At 50.1% G+C, this 14889-nt stretch overlaps 1 long non-coding RNA gene across 1 annotated transcript in view; it reads right to left on the bottom strand.

The window, feature by feature from the left end:
- LOC104913798 (uncharacterized) overlaps window positions 1-14612 on the bottom strand; it is a 101641-nt gene extending 87029 nt beyond the window's left edge. Inside the window, exon 1 of the long non-coding RNA XR_014887430.1 lies at window positions 14563-14612. This is a non-coding gene — a long non-coding RNA (uncharacterized LOC104913798). The remainder of the gene's footprint in view (window positions 1-14562) is intronic.
- Window positions 14613-14889: the final 277 nt, after the last annotated feature.

Raw genomic sequence — 14889 nt, 5'->3', positions numbered from 1 at the left:
CATCCTCCTTGAAACAAGTTCCTGCTGCCTTTAGCTGGCTGATAAATAGATCCAGCAAAGAGGAAAGGTGGGAAGCCTCCATTTAAACGGTGAGAGCCACGTTGTGCAACACTGGAACAGAGAGCTGGGAGCCAGGACTGCTCAGGGGAAAGTAGTCCCTGAGCAGGGGGACTCTGGGGGCTGCACTCTTTGCACCTGTGGCTGCAGTGCTGGGAAGCCAAAGGGGATGAGCTGGGAGCTCCCAGAGCATCACATGGAGCAGAGAGTGGCAAAAGCTGATTTTTGCCCAGTGGTAAAGTGGGATGATAATGTGCACGGGGAGCCTTTGAGCAGCAGCAAGCTTTGGTCACTTCCAAGCTTGCTTCCTTTTCAGCTGATACCCAAAGGCAAAAGCCATCCTTGGATAGACCCCACTCCTCGCTTTGCAATGGGGCAATCACTGCCTGCATCCTTCAGAAATTCACAAACAGCACATTTAGGACACGCATCCACTAAAACCTACATAAAGATGCAAGGAGATAATTCCCCCCCCTCCGGTTGCTGCTCTATTTTAAGCAGAGAACTTTAGAATAGAAAAGGCAAGGAGGAGAAGGAACTCTGTCAAACTGCTGCAATTAATAAATGCCAAACAGATGCACACTATCCTCTGTGGGATGATGTATGCGGCAGGCCAGGGCAAACCCCAGCAAATGCATTTCCGAGCTCATGGCCTGAGGGCTCCAACAGGTAGCAACAGAGAAGGGGAGAAGGAAAAAAAAAAAAACACACCACAGCAATCACAATTATAAAAAGAAACTGTCAGGAAAAAAAAAAAAAAACACTGAAAACAAGCAGGTGAGAAAAGTGACAGCAGGGTTCACCAGTTGAGGTGGTGAAAGGAGCTGGAGATGAACAGATGCTGCCAGCTCTGATCGTGGAGGGATGGCACTGCATAACGGGGCAGTGATTTTCCAGTGCAATCTTTGCTGGTGGATGTTCCCAGCCCTGGGTCTCTGCTTCCCGGCACTGGACTGCTCATGTATCAAACACTTTTGTGGGATGGTACATCACCTCACCTCCTGCCACTCACCCCAGCTGGGCACTGCTCCTGTACTGACTCAATACTTAAAATATTTGCCATCCATGTGTCAGGCATGTAAATTAGCATTTAAGTCCTGATGCTTGTACCCAATTAAAGGCTTCTTAATCTCCAGCTGCTCCAACACTGCCAAGGTGGAGCGTTCCCAACCTGCAGTTCACTTCTGGTCTCCGCTATGCAAAAAAAAAAAAAATCCAGCTTTTTTTCAGCATTTCTCCCTGCAAACCAGCACCACTCCCAGCTAGAGCCATTCCAGCAGGTCCAGCAGCACCATGCAGCTGCTTGGGCACATTTTTGCTGCACCCACCCCTCAACCAGGCTGGAGGAATGCAGTGCAGTCAGTCCTGTTTGCCTGTGAAAACCTCTGCCTTGACTATCAAACAGAACTGAAACCATTTTCGAGCCGCTTGCTGACCCTCCACACCCACTTTGCAGTACGTGAGGCCAGTAATTATTTACCCAGCAAAATATTAAACAAGGAGAGGGGGGAAAAAAAGCTTTCGGGACAAGCAGAGCTACTTATCATTTCCTTCAATCTAGGGTTGGGTTTTTGAGAGTCACTTGCCTGGAGGTGATTGACAGCAGCATTTTATAATGAAATATGGTTTGTGAAAACATCTTGCCTAAAAAGGGTTCCACCAGAGCGAATAAATGCCATCAGCTCATCTGATGTTACCACCCACAAAAGCACTGCTTGTGGATAGAGATGCTCCATACGAAGTGTCAGTGGTGGGAGAACTCACTGAAGTCATACCCTGCTAGATCCTTTGGAAGGAGGAAAACCAAATGTGGATTTTATTGCAAGCTGCCCTGAGGGAGGCAGGGATAATGCAATGAGTTACAAGACAAATAAGCATGGATTGGGCCATTCTGTTCTTCCCTCTTTAGCATCTTCGCAGCTCTCCATGTGCCCATGGCTCCAGGAACGCTCTCCTTCATGCAGTGGTTGCACTGAGAAGTGCCACGTCTGAGACAGGATGAGACATGTTGTCTCCTCTTTACAACACATTAGGATTCCAAAAAGTACTTCTTTGGAGAAAGCCTTTATTCAAACTGCCCAAGATAACGAAAACACAAATGGATTTTCTCATTTCCAAAGCACAGAAATAAAATCAAGCATGCTTTGCACCCTGTTCTGGCAGGAGCGAGGCTCTGTCCCTATGCTGAACAAGGGGGAAATGCAGCTACAAAGAGACAAAGCCACCAGGCCAAGGTTCCCAAAACCACCAGTAGCAAAGTGAAAACTGGGAGTCTGCATTCCAGCACTACCCCCTGCCAGCACTGCTAACGTGTAGCACAGCATCACATTTTTTTAAGACAGAAGCCTGAGAATGATACAAAATTTAGATTAGCTTCAGAAAGCAGCCACAAGGATACCCTTGAATGATCCCATGGTTGTGCTCAGATTAAAGTTTCCTAAAGAGGTTATTTGAGAATTCTCAAGTAACAGCAGGTCGTTGAAACACTCCCTGGCCCAACTGAGCACTCCACAAACTCCACTTTACTACACCCAACATTTAATACACATGATGCAGTCGCTGCAGAGCCCTACTAGAATTGGTGGTCACCATACCCTGGGCAGAGCCATCACCATCTCCTGCCCCATCCAAAGGCAGCTGCCTGGAAAATGCTGGCTTGGTAAATCTTTCTCCCTCCCACTTCAGAATAAAACCAGGATCCTTGAAGATTTAAAACCATCCAGTTTAGGTCAAAGTGATACTTTTGTGAACTTTTCATCACACTTTGAGCCTTAGCAGAACTGCTCACGTGCGCGACCCTGAATTAACTCACGCACGTGGTACTCTGTGTCTGTGGGACTTTGGGGCCACAGATCTGCAGCAGGGTTTGGAGCAGATGCAAGTTTAAAAAAAAAAATTAAAAAAAAACTCTACACAGGGTAGAGATTTCCAAAGCTTGAGGCAGGAAAGCCAATTAAAGCAGCTCAGGTGTTCCCTGCACCTCAGGCTAATGTCAGGAAAGAACCCACATGCACACGCACACACACACACACACAGGAAGGCAACAGCCCATAATATGCAGTGCTTCTCAAGAGGCTTTTACCTAAACGTTGCCACAGTGATGTGTACATAACTCTGTCCTTGCTCTGAACCGCAGTCAGCAGCACAGCACACAGCATTGGTTGGGGGGGAGGGGGGGGGGGTGAGGTGAGGGGACAGGTGAGTGTCAGAAGAGCAGAACAGGGTCAGTTTGGGGTTTTGTTGGGATGAAAAGCAGCTTCCTCCAACACTACCCATACAGACCCCCAGCTCAGCCAACAGCCCCTTCCATAAGGAAAGGATGAAGCTGGGGTAATGAGCAAGAGAGCTTCGAGGAGCTCAGGCAAGCCTAGGAGATGCTCCAGCCACCAGCATCAAACAGAGCAGAATCACAGAGCATCCCAAGCTGGAAGGGACCCCTGAGGATCATGGAGTCCCAACTCCTGAGAACCAGCAGGGCCAGGCTCATAACAGCAGGATTTTCTGAAGTCGTTTTGTTGAAACTGGAAACTTAATTAACAAAAATCCACAGGTATCATTTCGGAAGAAATATTATTTCCAAGTTAATATGAAAAATATTTTAATTGCCGTATTTAACAAGTTATACCTATGCCAAAACGTTCTCCTGGGAAGATCACGCGTGTTTGCCTTGAATTGCAATTGAGGGAGAGCAAAAGAGGGAAATGGGAAGCACAGGAGTAGAACTGCAGAGGGGCTGACAAGCAGCACTGAAGGCTCTGTGGAACAGCAGCAGCCAGCTTGACTGCCTGGTCAGACGCAGAGGATGCAACACGAAGGTGAGCAGATGACACCACCCAGCAGCTGGCACAACCAAGGGGCAGGAAGCTTCCTCCTTTGAAGGCAGCTGCTGGGGATGGTGTTTGTTTTCTCTGCACGGCTCAACAGAAATATGACTTTTCTCATCAGTTTCACAGACAGCACTAAGTAGTGTTTGCTCTCGAGTCGAGTTTCTTTCCTGCTATAATCTCTCAGAAGCAGCCCGGTCCCTCTCCCTTTCGGGAACACGTCAGGTTTGGTCAATGACCATGACCCCACTGCCACCAGGCAACACCATAAAAATAGCATTGGTTCTACCTACACAGCTCAACGTGCAAAGAAGCCATAACCAGCAGATGAATCATTGATCTGCATGATCTAAGGTTCTCAGGTCATTATTATTCCTGAATCACATCTGTTCATAAGTACTTACTATTATTAGTAATTGTAGTGTAAGTGAGTAATTGCAGAGGACTAGTTTCAGCTGCCTTAGAAAAGTATTTCCCCTGGAAGGGTCCAGTGGCAGCAACTCCCCAGCAAACATCTCATTGCACCCACTGGGATTCAAGGTTTTGGTCACTCAAAGTAATTAAAAGGTTAAAAAAAAAAGTTGGAGAAAGGAAAAGAGGACTAAAATAAAACCAGAGTCATTGTTTACTTCCCTGTGTTGGTTTTTAGATGCTATCAAGCTCCTAACCAGGAACTCAAACAGCAGGGACTCACTTTGATAAAACATATCCTTCCTCCTCACCGCGGGCATTTGGGTAGGAGCTCCTGGCAGCTCGTTGTCCCCATTCCTCAGCATTCCCCCAGAATAGGAAAGAATGGGATTTTCCAGTTACAGAGCACTGTTTGGGGCTCACAGTTCCCAGGAGCCCTCCACAGAAGCCGGAGAGCTGCTGGTTTCTGCCTGGCTCTGAGCTAGAACAACTCCCTTTGCTCCTCAGGAACCAAACCCCAGCAGGGCTCGAATGCAACACAAGTGGAACGAGGGAGGATGGAAGCAGGAGGGCAGCTGGAGCCATCAGTTTTCAATGCATTTGATCAAAACAGCTTCAGCAAACATGAAAGCAAACTGCTCCACAAGCGAGCTATTCCCTCAGCTCTTACTTAATGGCCATTAATAGCCAAGACATAGTAACAACCTATAAAAAACTCCTCGCTCTGTTTCTTTGTGGGAAGCAGTTGAGTGGTTTCTGCTCAGCATCCACCACCTGGGGAAATAACAGCAGCGAACCACACTCAGAGACAGAGCTCTTCAGGTCACAGCCATCCTCTATGTCCACCCCATTCCTCTGTGGGGCAGCACTCCTGCATCCCAAAACCAGGAGAGCCCCACCTCAAGCCATTCACCCCACCATGACCCATTGAGATGATGGATGTCACCGCAGCACAGGGTTAGTGCTGGCTGCACGCTGAGCACCTGTGGCATCTGTCAGTCCTCAAGAAGACACCATTAACCACAGCTTCAAATTTCCTGAAACTGGAGATAATTGTTGATTTTGGCTGAGCTCTGCAGTGTGCCCATTGCGCCAGGCTCAAGGGCTCTTTGGAAGTGTGTGATTTAATAGGAGACAAGAAACCCTGACTCCAGCAAAATCCCAGGCTGGAAGGAGGCTTCAATATACTTCAACAAGCAGCATTATTGCTTTTTAATATTCCTTCTGAACCACCTCTGCTTTAAATGCCTGCTCCCATCACACCAAAGCACTGGGTAAGATGCGATAAAAGCAAAGGCATTTCTGCAAAGCCATGCACCTACCTCTATGCACAGCCCTGCTGGGCTTCCTGCAGCTATCACCCACCAAGGAAGGGTGAGCTTTGCAAACCAGCACGCATCTGGGGCAACACAAGCCCTGCAGCTTCACCACCACCGAGCACCAGTTTGCAAAATGCCCCTATAAAACCTCCTAGGCAGATCACAGGTACCCGAAGAACGGGGACTGGGTGATTGGAGGGTAGGATTATTGGTTTTGTGTTTTTTTCCCATCCAAGTAGAGATAGAAGAAAGGTTTTACTTTTTTTTTTTTAATATAACACAACCCAAGGACTCTAACAACCATGCAGCCAGCTCCACCAGGGATATAGCAGGCAGCAAATAAGATGCAAATGCAGGTGACATGCCCAGAGCTGCAATGCAGCACACATTTCAGCTTCCAGGAGCTGGCTTCTGCTTTGAGCAGGGTGGGGAAAAAGCACCACTCAGGACTTCTTTTCCATTCCCTATTTCCCAGGCAGCACAGTTCTGTTAGGAGGCTGGGCAGGCTCAATGGAGCTGGATCACGCATCCCACCGTGAGCTCAGGTGAGGTAAGCACAGCATTTTCCAGAGGACGACAGATCAGTGCTACCTTGCAGAGACCCTTTTGAAACTCCCTCTGTATCCACCCCTTCTCCAGTTCGCTCTTCAGCAAAGCAATGACCCAAAGCCTCCCTTCTCTTCATCGCTGGCCAAGCGGAGCATCCTTGAGATGTTCCTTCTTTCATTGCATGCCTCATCCAAAGAAAATATTTAGATTGTGCATTGCCTGGACAGGCTGCACATACCCCAGTAATGTCTGCTGCAATATCTAGCAACAATAGTAGCATGTCCCAAACTCAATGGAGCTGGGGATACCTCAGAGCCACTTTGGGCAGCCCCAGAGCGTGAAGGAGTTAAAGCAACCTCATTGCTGAGGGATTTCTCTGTAATCTGTACACATGTCATGGGGATCAGGGCTGTGGGTGGTAGTGCTAGTCTGTGGCAGTTGTTCAGGCCTATGGCTCAGCACCTGACCTGCTCAGAAAGCCCTCTTATCCGTGCAGTTTTCAAATTTAATTAAGAGGGACCTCTGACAGGCTTAACTCCACTGCTGTGCCAGCCCAAAAGCTCTTTCAAGAGCCTTGCACAAAGGGAGGAGGGAGCAGTGTCACCACACAGGGACACAGAGAGGGGCTTTGGATGGTTTCACCTAAACCACCAAACAGCAAAGAAACAAGGGGGAAAAAAAACAAGTGAAGGTGATGCTAAGAGCAAAGGGTCAGATTCTTTTCTGCAGAGGTAATGTTGGAACCAAGCGGAAATGCAGGTTAATAAAAAACGGGCTCTGCTGGTTAAAGTTTGCTAGCACTCAGAGCACTGAGTGCCTACAGCCCCCAGGAGCAAGGGGAAGCTGGTGGGAGCACAAGGCTTGGGCAGGGAAATGGATCTTCAGTGAGGAAATGGCAGCTGTCCCCATTCGGGTACAACACAGTCCTAAAGGATGGAGAACATTCTGCCATCACAGCCACTGGGACTCTTTCCCACCCTGAGAATCCACAGTGCAGAGCTGTGACCGGTCCCCAGGCCCTGCTGTGTCCCCAGTTCTACCACCAAAAGGGACACTGTGTTCAATGAAAGTGAAAGTCATCCAAAGTGGCTGCTGTGCAGGGAAGAGGCAATCACAAAGCACATCAATGGGCACTCATTTTACTGGGGTTTTGAGAATGATTTCCGTCACCTGAGCATTAGCATCACTCAGGATATAGACTGTTGATTTGACAACACAAGGGTGAGCACATCAGGGCAGTGCTTCACAAGAAAGACCCCCTAGCTAATGCAAAAGGCAAACAAGAGACTCCTTACCAAAAAATTAGTCCCAGGCCAAGACAAAGACCCAGGAGATAGGGACCTCACAGCTCTGCTAGCCCTGTAACCACCAACTGCTCACAGCCATGTCTCTCCATCCAGCCCTCACATCACTGCCAGCCTCAGTCTTACTCTTCATTGAGTTGGGTGGAAGTTATGTCATTAACAGCTAATACAATTACCTGGATGGCAGTAGCTCTATGCCCTGACTTGAAATCTGCAGTCTCGGTTTGAGGCTAGAATTGAAGGGTTTGGGTTCCCCCCCCCACCTTCCAGTTTTGGCTACTAGGCAAACTCACTGAGAGCAGGAAATTAGAAATAGAAACAGTCTCAGTGTCAATACTTCACTGAGTCTGTTTACCATAGGCTATTTGCACTAGATAGTCATTCAAAAGTGTCTCACCTCTGCTCTTCAAGATCCAAATGATGTCATGTAAGTGGCATCCGGAGTAGGAGCCAATATGAGCCAACATAACTTGTGCCCAGCAGGAAATAGCTCACAAGCACCAACAACCCCAACAAATAAAACTTGTTTCTCCCTGCTGCTGCCCATCACCAATGCAGGGGCACAACCAGAGGACCACATTCCACTGCCCACCTCACACCCCAGGTGGGATTGTCACACTCTGCCCATCCATAATGGCATTTTCTCTGCAATGTGCAGAACCAGAGAGCATCACACTGCAGCTCCTGGGATACCATTACCTTGCTGCACCCCACTCAGAGCATCCCTGCATCCTGAGACACACAGCAGTGAGCGGAGACAAAACGCATCTCAGACAGCAGCAGCCCAAGACTGCCCCAGGGCCACCCCAAACCACAGCAATTAGCATTTATTCCCATGAGAGGCGGCCACAGAAGCAAGGAACACGAGAGGCCATGGCAAGTCCCACACCCACGCAGGGCACCCGCAGTGCTCCCGCATTCCTGCACCCCAGGAGCCAGTCCAGCACTCTGCTCCCAGCTGTGCTATGGGATTTGTGTGCTGGGGAGAGACAAGGGGGAGCAGGACAGAGCATAACTGCCCTGTGCTCACCCACCTACGAGTATGCACCAACCCCAGCAGGGCCATGCAGGATATGCCAGCCTCTCCATCCACCCCAGCCCCATCAAGGCAGTGTCCACTCACACGCACACCTGCATCCAAACATTCCCTATGGGATCTGTGGGGCCAGGGGGGAGTGGATTTGTCTGGTGACAGCTCATGGAATGAGTTCCCTTATCCCATCCCAACATCCCCAGGGTGCAGTACAGGCACTGAGCAAGCGGGGGGAACCCACACGGGGCAGGGGACCCCCAGGAGCTGAGGATAATTCAGATGCTGGCACTGCTTCCAGCTCCTTTCAGCTTGCGGTGGCATGCTCCAAAATGCATGCACAGGGACCACAGGGACAGGCTGACATGATCTGCCTTTGGCAGCCCTCAAAAAGAAACATTTCACCATTTCATTTCACTATTTAAAAAAAATAAAAAATAAAAGCAAAGCAGGAGGGGGCATATCACACGATTAAATATCCATGGCAGCTGAGAGAAAGAGGAGGACAGGAACACAGGAACTCAGGAAAAAAAAAATCTGCTTTTTATTATTAAACTATTATCTCAAATTTCTAATAAGCAGGTTGAAGTTTAAATTACAAGATCTCTAACAAAGTCAGGATCCAAACAGTTCAGGAGCCTTCCGATAACAATCGCCTTCCCCCGGATCGGTTTCAAGTCATTTCTGTGCACAGACAAAGCTTCCATTCAGAGCGGGGGAGAGGGACCTCAGGGTTTTATTACCCACGTGTTGTGGCCCTGAAGACGAAGCGGCAGGGATGGATGGAAGCAGGTCCTGCTCCCTGCGGGGCACCTGGGGCAGCACAGGATGGGATGGGACAGGACACAGCAGGTCCAGCCCTAGGAGATGCAACTCGAGTCCCTGCTAAATGCAACCTTGCAGCATCCCCTGGATTTAGGAGGCAGGAGGGAAGCAAGGAGCCCTTTACTCACAGCCACAGGGTGCTGCCAGCTCCCAGAGTGAGCTGCAGAAACAAGCTCCAGTCCCCATAGCGTTGGTTGCATTTGGATACCTGGAGATAGTGCTAGAGCCAAGCGATGCGCCACAGCTTGTTAGAGGCTGGATCCAACCTCGAGGCATAGCTTTTACTGGTAATCTTGCAGAAAGGATATACCTAAACCTCTGATAAATTTAAGCAGAGCTTTTATTTAAAAGAGCAAATCCTTTATCAGGTGATAAGCAGAGAGCTCACGGACAAAATAGCAGTGCTGTTTCAAGGGCCGCAACTCACTCCTCCCACAAAACATTGGGTCCAGCATCCCTGATGCCAAATCCAAGAATATTCTGAAATGGAACAGCCGGTGCTTGCTGAATGCCTTTGGGGCAGGAGTTCCCAAGTGGGTTATTTTGATTTCTTCCATTTCCCATAACTGCCTCCTCTGAGGTCTATGTGCATTGCTTATTCAGAGATAGAAGGCACTTTTCAAAGGTAGATCCCCCAAATCCTACTTTCAGATGTCGGTAGGAAGATGCCAGAGCCATTTTCTTATCACACACTCACCAGCACAGGAATCTCTACTGCCTGATGCCAGACGGTGATGGGATGCAAGAAACCAAGCAAGGTGGTAATGGAACACAGCAACCTGAGGCACAGCTCCCCATGCTACGCCTTCCTCCCCCCCTCTCATAGGGTAACAAAGCTGTTGGAGACCACAGTATCACTGATCACTCCCCCAGGTTGTGCAAAAAACTCAGCATCAATGCCCTAAATCAGCACTCAAAGCCATCCCAAGGAGAAAAACCCATCCAGAGAAGGTGCCCACAGGAGCTCCCAGCACTGCAGCTGACAGCCCTGCCCCACACAGCCAGGCCGCTCCATCCCTGCCCTGCCAGCAACCCATATATCACTCTGAAAAACTTCCCCCATGCTTTGCCAGCCCAGATTCCTCTAATGAATTCAGGAGAAAATTAATTACAGCAGGATTTTCAGAAGCACGGCATCTAATGATCGACTCCCTCTGCTCTAAACCAGATAATCTCAGGCTCCTATTTGTGCTGCCAAGCCCAGCTCCCTCCACCTCCCCCTTCCCACCCCAACACAATGCCACCATCTAAATTAGGCAGGGAAAGAGTCGCTTGGCAAAAGCGAATTGGAGCACTAAGGTCAGGCCCTGAAAAACAACAAAACTGCCTAAAGAAACCCCAGCACTAATCCCATCATGCTTCCGCCAAAGATTCCCCTTTTCAAGTGTTTTCTTCCTGGTAAACAAAGTTCTCTCCATTGGGCTGTGAATTTCAGGACACGGTTGCTTAGTAATAGCAGGCTGGAAACCAGGAGCTTCGCACTCCTCCATCGCCTTCCCCAGCCCTCAAAGGACAGCACTGAGTTTATTAGAAAAAAATTAAACGGCTATCGAAAGCCAAAGGCAGGGCAGAGCTGATTTACATCATAGCAACTCCTGCTCTGAGTGGAGTTCTGCACCCAGCAATTCAGATTCACGTGCAGCTCTGTGTGTGCTTTCAGCCCTGACACCAAGCAGATCTCATTCCACCACACATCCTCCCTTCCACGCCAAATCCTCAGCAATACTCCCCAAAGTTTCTAATGCTGAGGACCACAACAGAAGCTCCACACTCCCAGGACCCCTCCTCTGAGAGCAGTGCTGTAGAGACATCTCCATGCTGCCTCTGTTTCCACAACTTCTGGTTTCCCTGGACACACTTGTGCCATTGCAGTAGCCGCACTGGCTCCCAACAGCGATGCTGAAAAGCTGCATGCTTTGAACCACGCCATGGAACAGCAACTCTACCCCTTTCCATGGAGCAGTCCCTCCCAGTACCTTCCATCACCCCCACAATGCAGCAGGGAGGATGGAAGTGCACACTACAGAAGTGCTCATTCATCTCCTCACATCCCTGAGCATCTTCTGTACCCCTTGCAAAAAAGCCACGGAGCATTGGAGAGAGCTCACCAAGGGCACTGCGTCGTGGTGCACAACCACTGGGGAGAGTGTGGGTATGCACAAGCCTTGCTTTCCCAGTGGCATAAACAGGGAGCAAAAGAAGTCTTTTTGTATGCCCTGCTTGAATGCCAGGGAGCTCATAGCCCAGGAGGACACAGCCAAGAGATCCCTGTGCACCATGGGCTCCCAGCAGGACCCGCAGGGAGAGCACCAGCACCGCATCCCAAACAGCTGCTGGCAGCCTGCTCCTAGGCAAACAATCCTCCTCAGCTCAGCCTTAAAGGGGTCAGGAGCCTTTCAGTGCATGGTCTGGCACAGCCTCAGCTCCCCAAGTCCAGATCCCACTGACTTGAATAGGAGCAAGGCACCTAAGTCCATCTGGCCCCGACTTCACAGCATCACCCGAGACACACAGTCTGGGCAGTGCTGGTACTGCCTGCAGCCCTCCTGGAGAACACACAGCTGCTTCCACCCATCCCCAAGCCCTGAACAGGGGCTGTGACCATGCCAGCACCGCAAGCACTGTGTCCCTGAGCCATGGCAGGCAGCACCAGCCTGTGGTTGGCAGAGGGAACGAGGGCTGTTTAGGGCATCTCCCTCCTCCCAGGATACTGCTGCAGGCTTGCTCCAGCTCCTCACTAATTATGCCAGTCTCACTCAGCTGTTATATAATAGGTGAAAAATGCATTTGCCTGGGTGTCAGAAGAGGGGACTGCCGGGAGCCAGGGCTCAGAACAAGCAAAGCTGTGCCCTCTAACTTCCTGCAAAGGGTCATACCCCACCAGCAGCAAAGGTGCACGTTCCATCTATTGGAGAACAGGTGGTGCCTCACAGCACAGGCAAGGTTCTAGAAGACCAAAGCAATCTTTCACTTATTTCAGCCTCTTAAAACTCTATTTTAACATTTGACCATGTGTTACTTTTACCCAGGGTTAGGAAACATCTTTCTCTCCAGAACAAAGCGGTGCTCAGCTGCTTTGCAAAGGTGTCAGAAGCATCCTCAGTGCTGACCACCACAGCAGCAGTGCAATGGGCAACTGGGGCAGAACTGCTGCAACACAGGTGAGAAGCCTCAGCTGAGCAGGGCTTTAGCATTGCTTTTTGTGGTGGAGCTGAAGGAATAAGACTGGATAAAGGATAAGTATCTTACATTACATTAGGGAAAAACATCGCTCCCTTGGTTAAGGGGTCAGTGCCAGGGATGTCCCGCAGGATCACAGCCCTGCCTGGCACAGCTGGGTGCATTCTATCTTTCCACCTACACATTGGGCTCCCTAAAACCAACTTCCTGAAGGATGCTCTGTAACCAAAAAGTAAACAGGGACTGCAGAGCCTGGAGACACAGCACAGCAGGGAGGAGATAAAGCCCCAACTGCACATCCCTCCCTTGGCCACAGCAGTGCTGGGTCACCTGCGTCATCCTCCAACAAGCAGCACCCACAAGGCCGAGATCTATTTTCTGTTTGTTTTCCCAATTTCTCAGCAGCAAACCAGGCCAATTGGAAAGAAAAGAGGCAAAAAACAGAGGGGAGGAGAAAGGGGGCGGGGTGGGAATTAACTCTTTGCAGTCAGGCTGTCCATCTTCATGAGATGCTAATCCTGCCAAGGCAAGGGCAAAGTTGAACTCGGGGGCAAAGGGCTTTGCTCTGCCCTTGGAAGGGGTTTGCAGTGTGGCTGTTGCTGGGTGACTGCAGGATGCGCTCCCTGGATGCTTTGGAGAGACTGAGCGCTTTATCTCACTTCACAAACTGCACATTTCCAACTGCTACGCCCCTGAAACCTGTACTCCATCTTTAACTTTCTCCAGCTCCTCAGTATGCGTTATTTTCAGGGCTGGTGAAAGATTTTGAAGCCTTTAGGCAGGGAATAAGCTGCACTCAGCTTGTTTAGCAAAAGACAACAGCTTCCCAAAGGCAGCAATCTGACCCAAAGCATCAGATCTGAGTTTCAGCATCAGGCAAGCATCCCACCCTGCACCGAGCATCCGCACGCAAGGCTTTATTTTATCTGAAAAAGCAAACTTGTTTCCAAGTGTTCCCATTCCAGCACACTCATCACCCAATGCAAGAGCACAGTGCGGGTGGGTCACATTTCCATGGCAACACCACATCCCACAAGGAAGAAAACCAAGGGATGGGCAGTGAAGAAAGCTGTGACATCACCATTGGGCAGCCAATGGGCAGCGGTGGAGGTGATGTCATGGCCTCACCCCCAGGCACACAGCAGGGACCGCAGGGTGACCCTGCAGCCTGAACACCCCTACAGGAGAAGTGCATTGTGTTAAACTCATTTGTGGACTCAGTAAAGTGAGGAAACAACCGTGAGTGAGGCATTCACCTGCTGCAAGGGCCAGCAGCACAGGGCAGCTCCCCAAAAACTTTGCCATTGAGTCTCCAAAACTCTGTAATCACATCTCATCAGCGGATGTCTGCTGCACATTTGCTTCAAGTGAGCATCATCAGGTTGAAGTTCGCTGGGGTTAACACCAAGCTGATCCACATCCCTAGTATTTGAGATTTTTACCCCAAGTTTGGAACATTTCTGGTCAGCTCAGTAGAAGAGAACTCCCGAGCAGGTGGACAGTGGTCACACACTGCACTGAGACCATCACTTTGTGACAGCATCAGCAGATGATGTCAGAGAAAGTCTCAATGACACAGTGAGAACAGCCACCATGCAGGCAGGGCTGAGCCACGACGCTGGGTTATGATTTATTGCTCATGAAATCATTGCTGAGAAAACAGCCACAGGGGAAAGAAAGGGGACAGGGACTGCACTGCCAGCCAGCACAGGTGGCAGCACCAGGAGCGCACAAGATTAACACAAGAGAAGCACAAAGGTCTGGACTGAGCAGCTCGGACACATCTGAGTGCAGGCAATGTCCCCTGTCTGGTCCCCCGCCTGGCATGGGAACCGCGTGACTCAACTGGTGACTCACCTCCCTCACCCTGCGCCAGGGATGAGGCACTGTGTGCACTCGAGATTAACCCAAGCTCCCCAGAAACAGCGTGTGCATACAGTGTCCCTACACTGAGCTCAGGACCCTGCTGCAGCCCCCAGCCCAGGAGCAGCCCCCCCTCCCTGCAGCCCCGGTGGCCCTGGCACAGCGCATGTGGCAGCTGGGTACACTGAGTCACAGCTCACCTGCTCAAACACCCGGGCACGTCACTCCCCAGAGGCACTGTTGCCAAAACAGAGGCTTGGCCGCTCCCAAGAGATGGGAGGAAAACTCGGCTGGGGACAGAGGATGGGGCACGAGGACTTTGCTGCTGCCACCAGCCATCACAGGACAGTGATGGAACCTGCAGCAGCCCACATCCTGGTGGTGAGGAGTGAGCACCAGATGGATGGATGGAAAAGTTCTTCATTTTCCTTTCCACATTTTTCTGAGTAGCTAGCAGCTACAGTGGATCAGGAAGCACCAGGTTCCTAACACTAATCCCAAATGTGGAATACATTGCTGGCAGCAGC

Source organism: Meleagris gallopavo, chromosome 20 (assembly GCF_905368555.1).
Source record: "Meleagris gallopavo chromosome 20, MGAL_WU_HG_1.1, whole genome shotgun sequence".
Lineage (NCBI taxonomy): Eukaryota > Metazoa > Chordata > Aves > Galliformes > Phasianidae > Meleagris > Meleagris gallopavo.
Note: the sequence above shows the minus strand (reverse complement) of the source record. Positions and strands in the feature narration are given on the sequence as shown.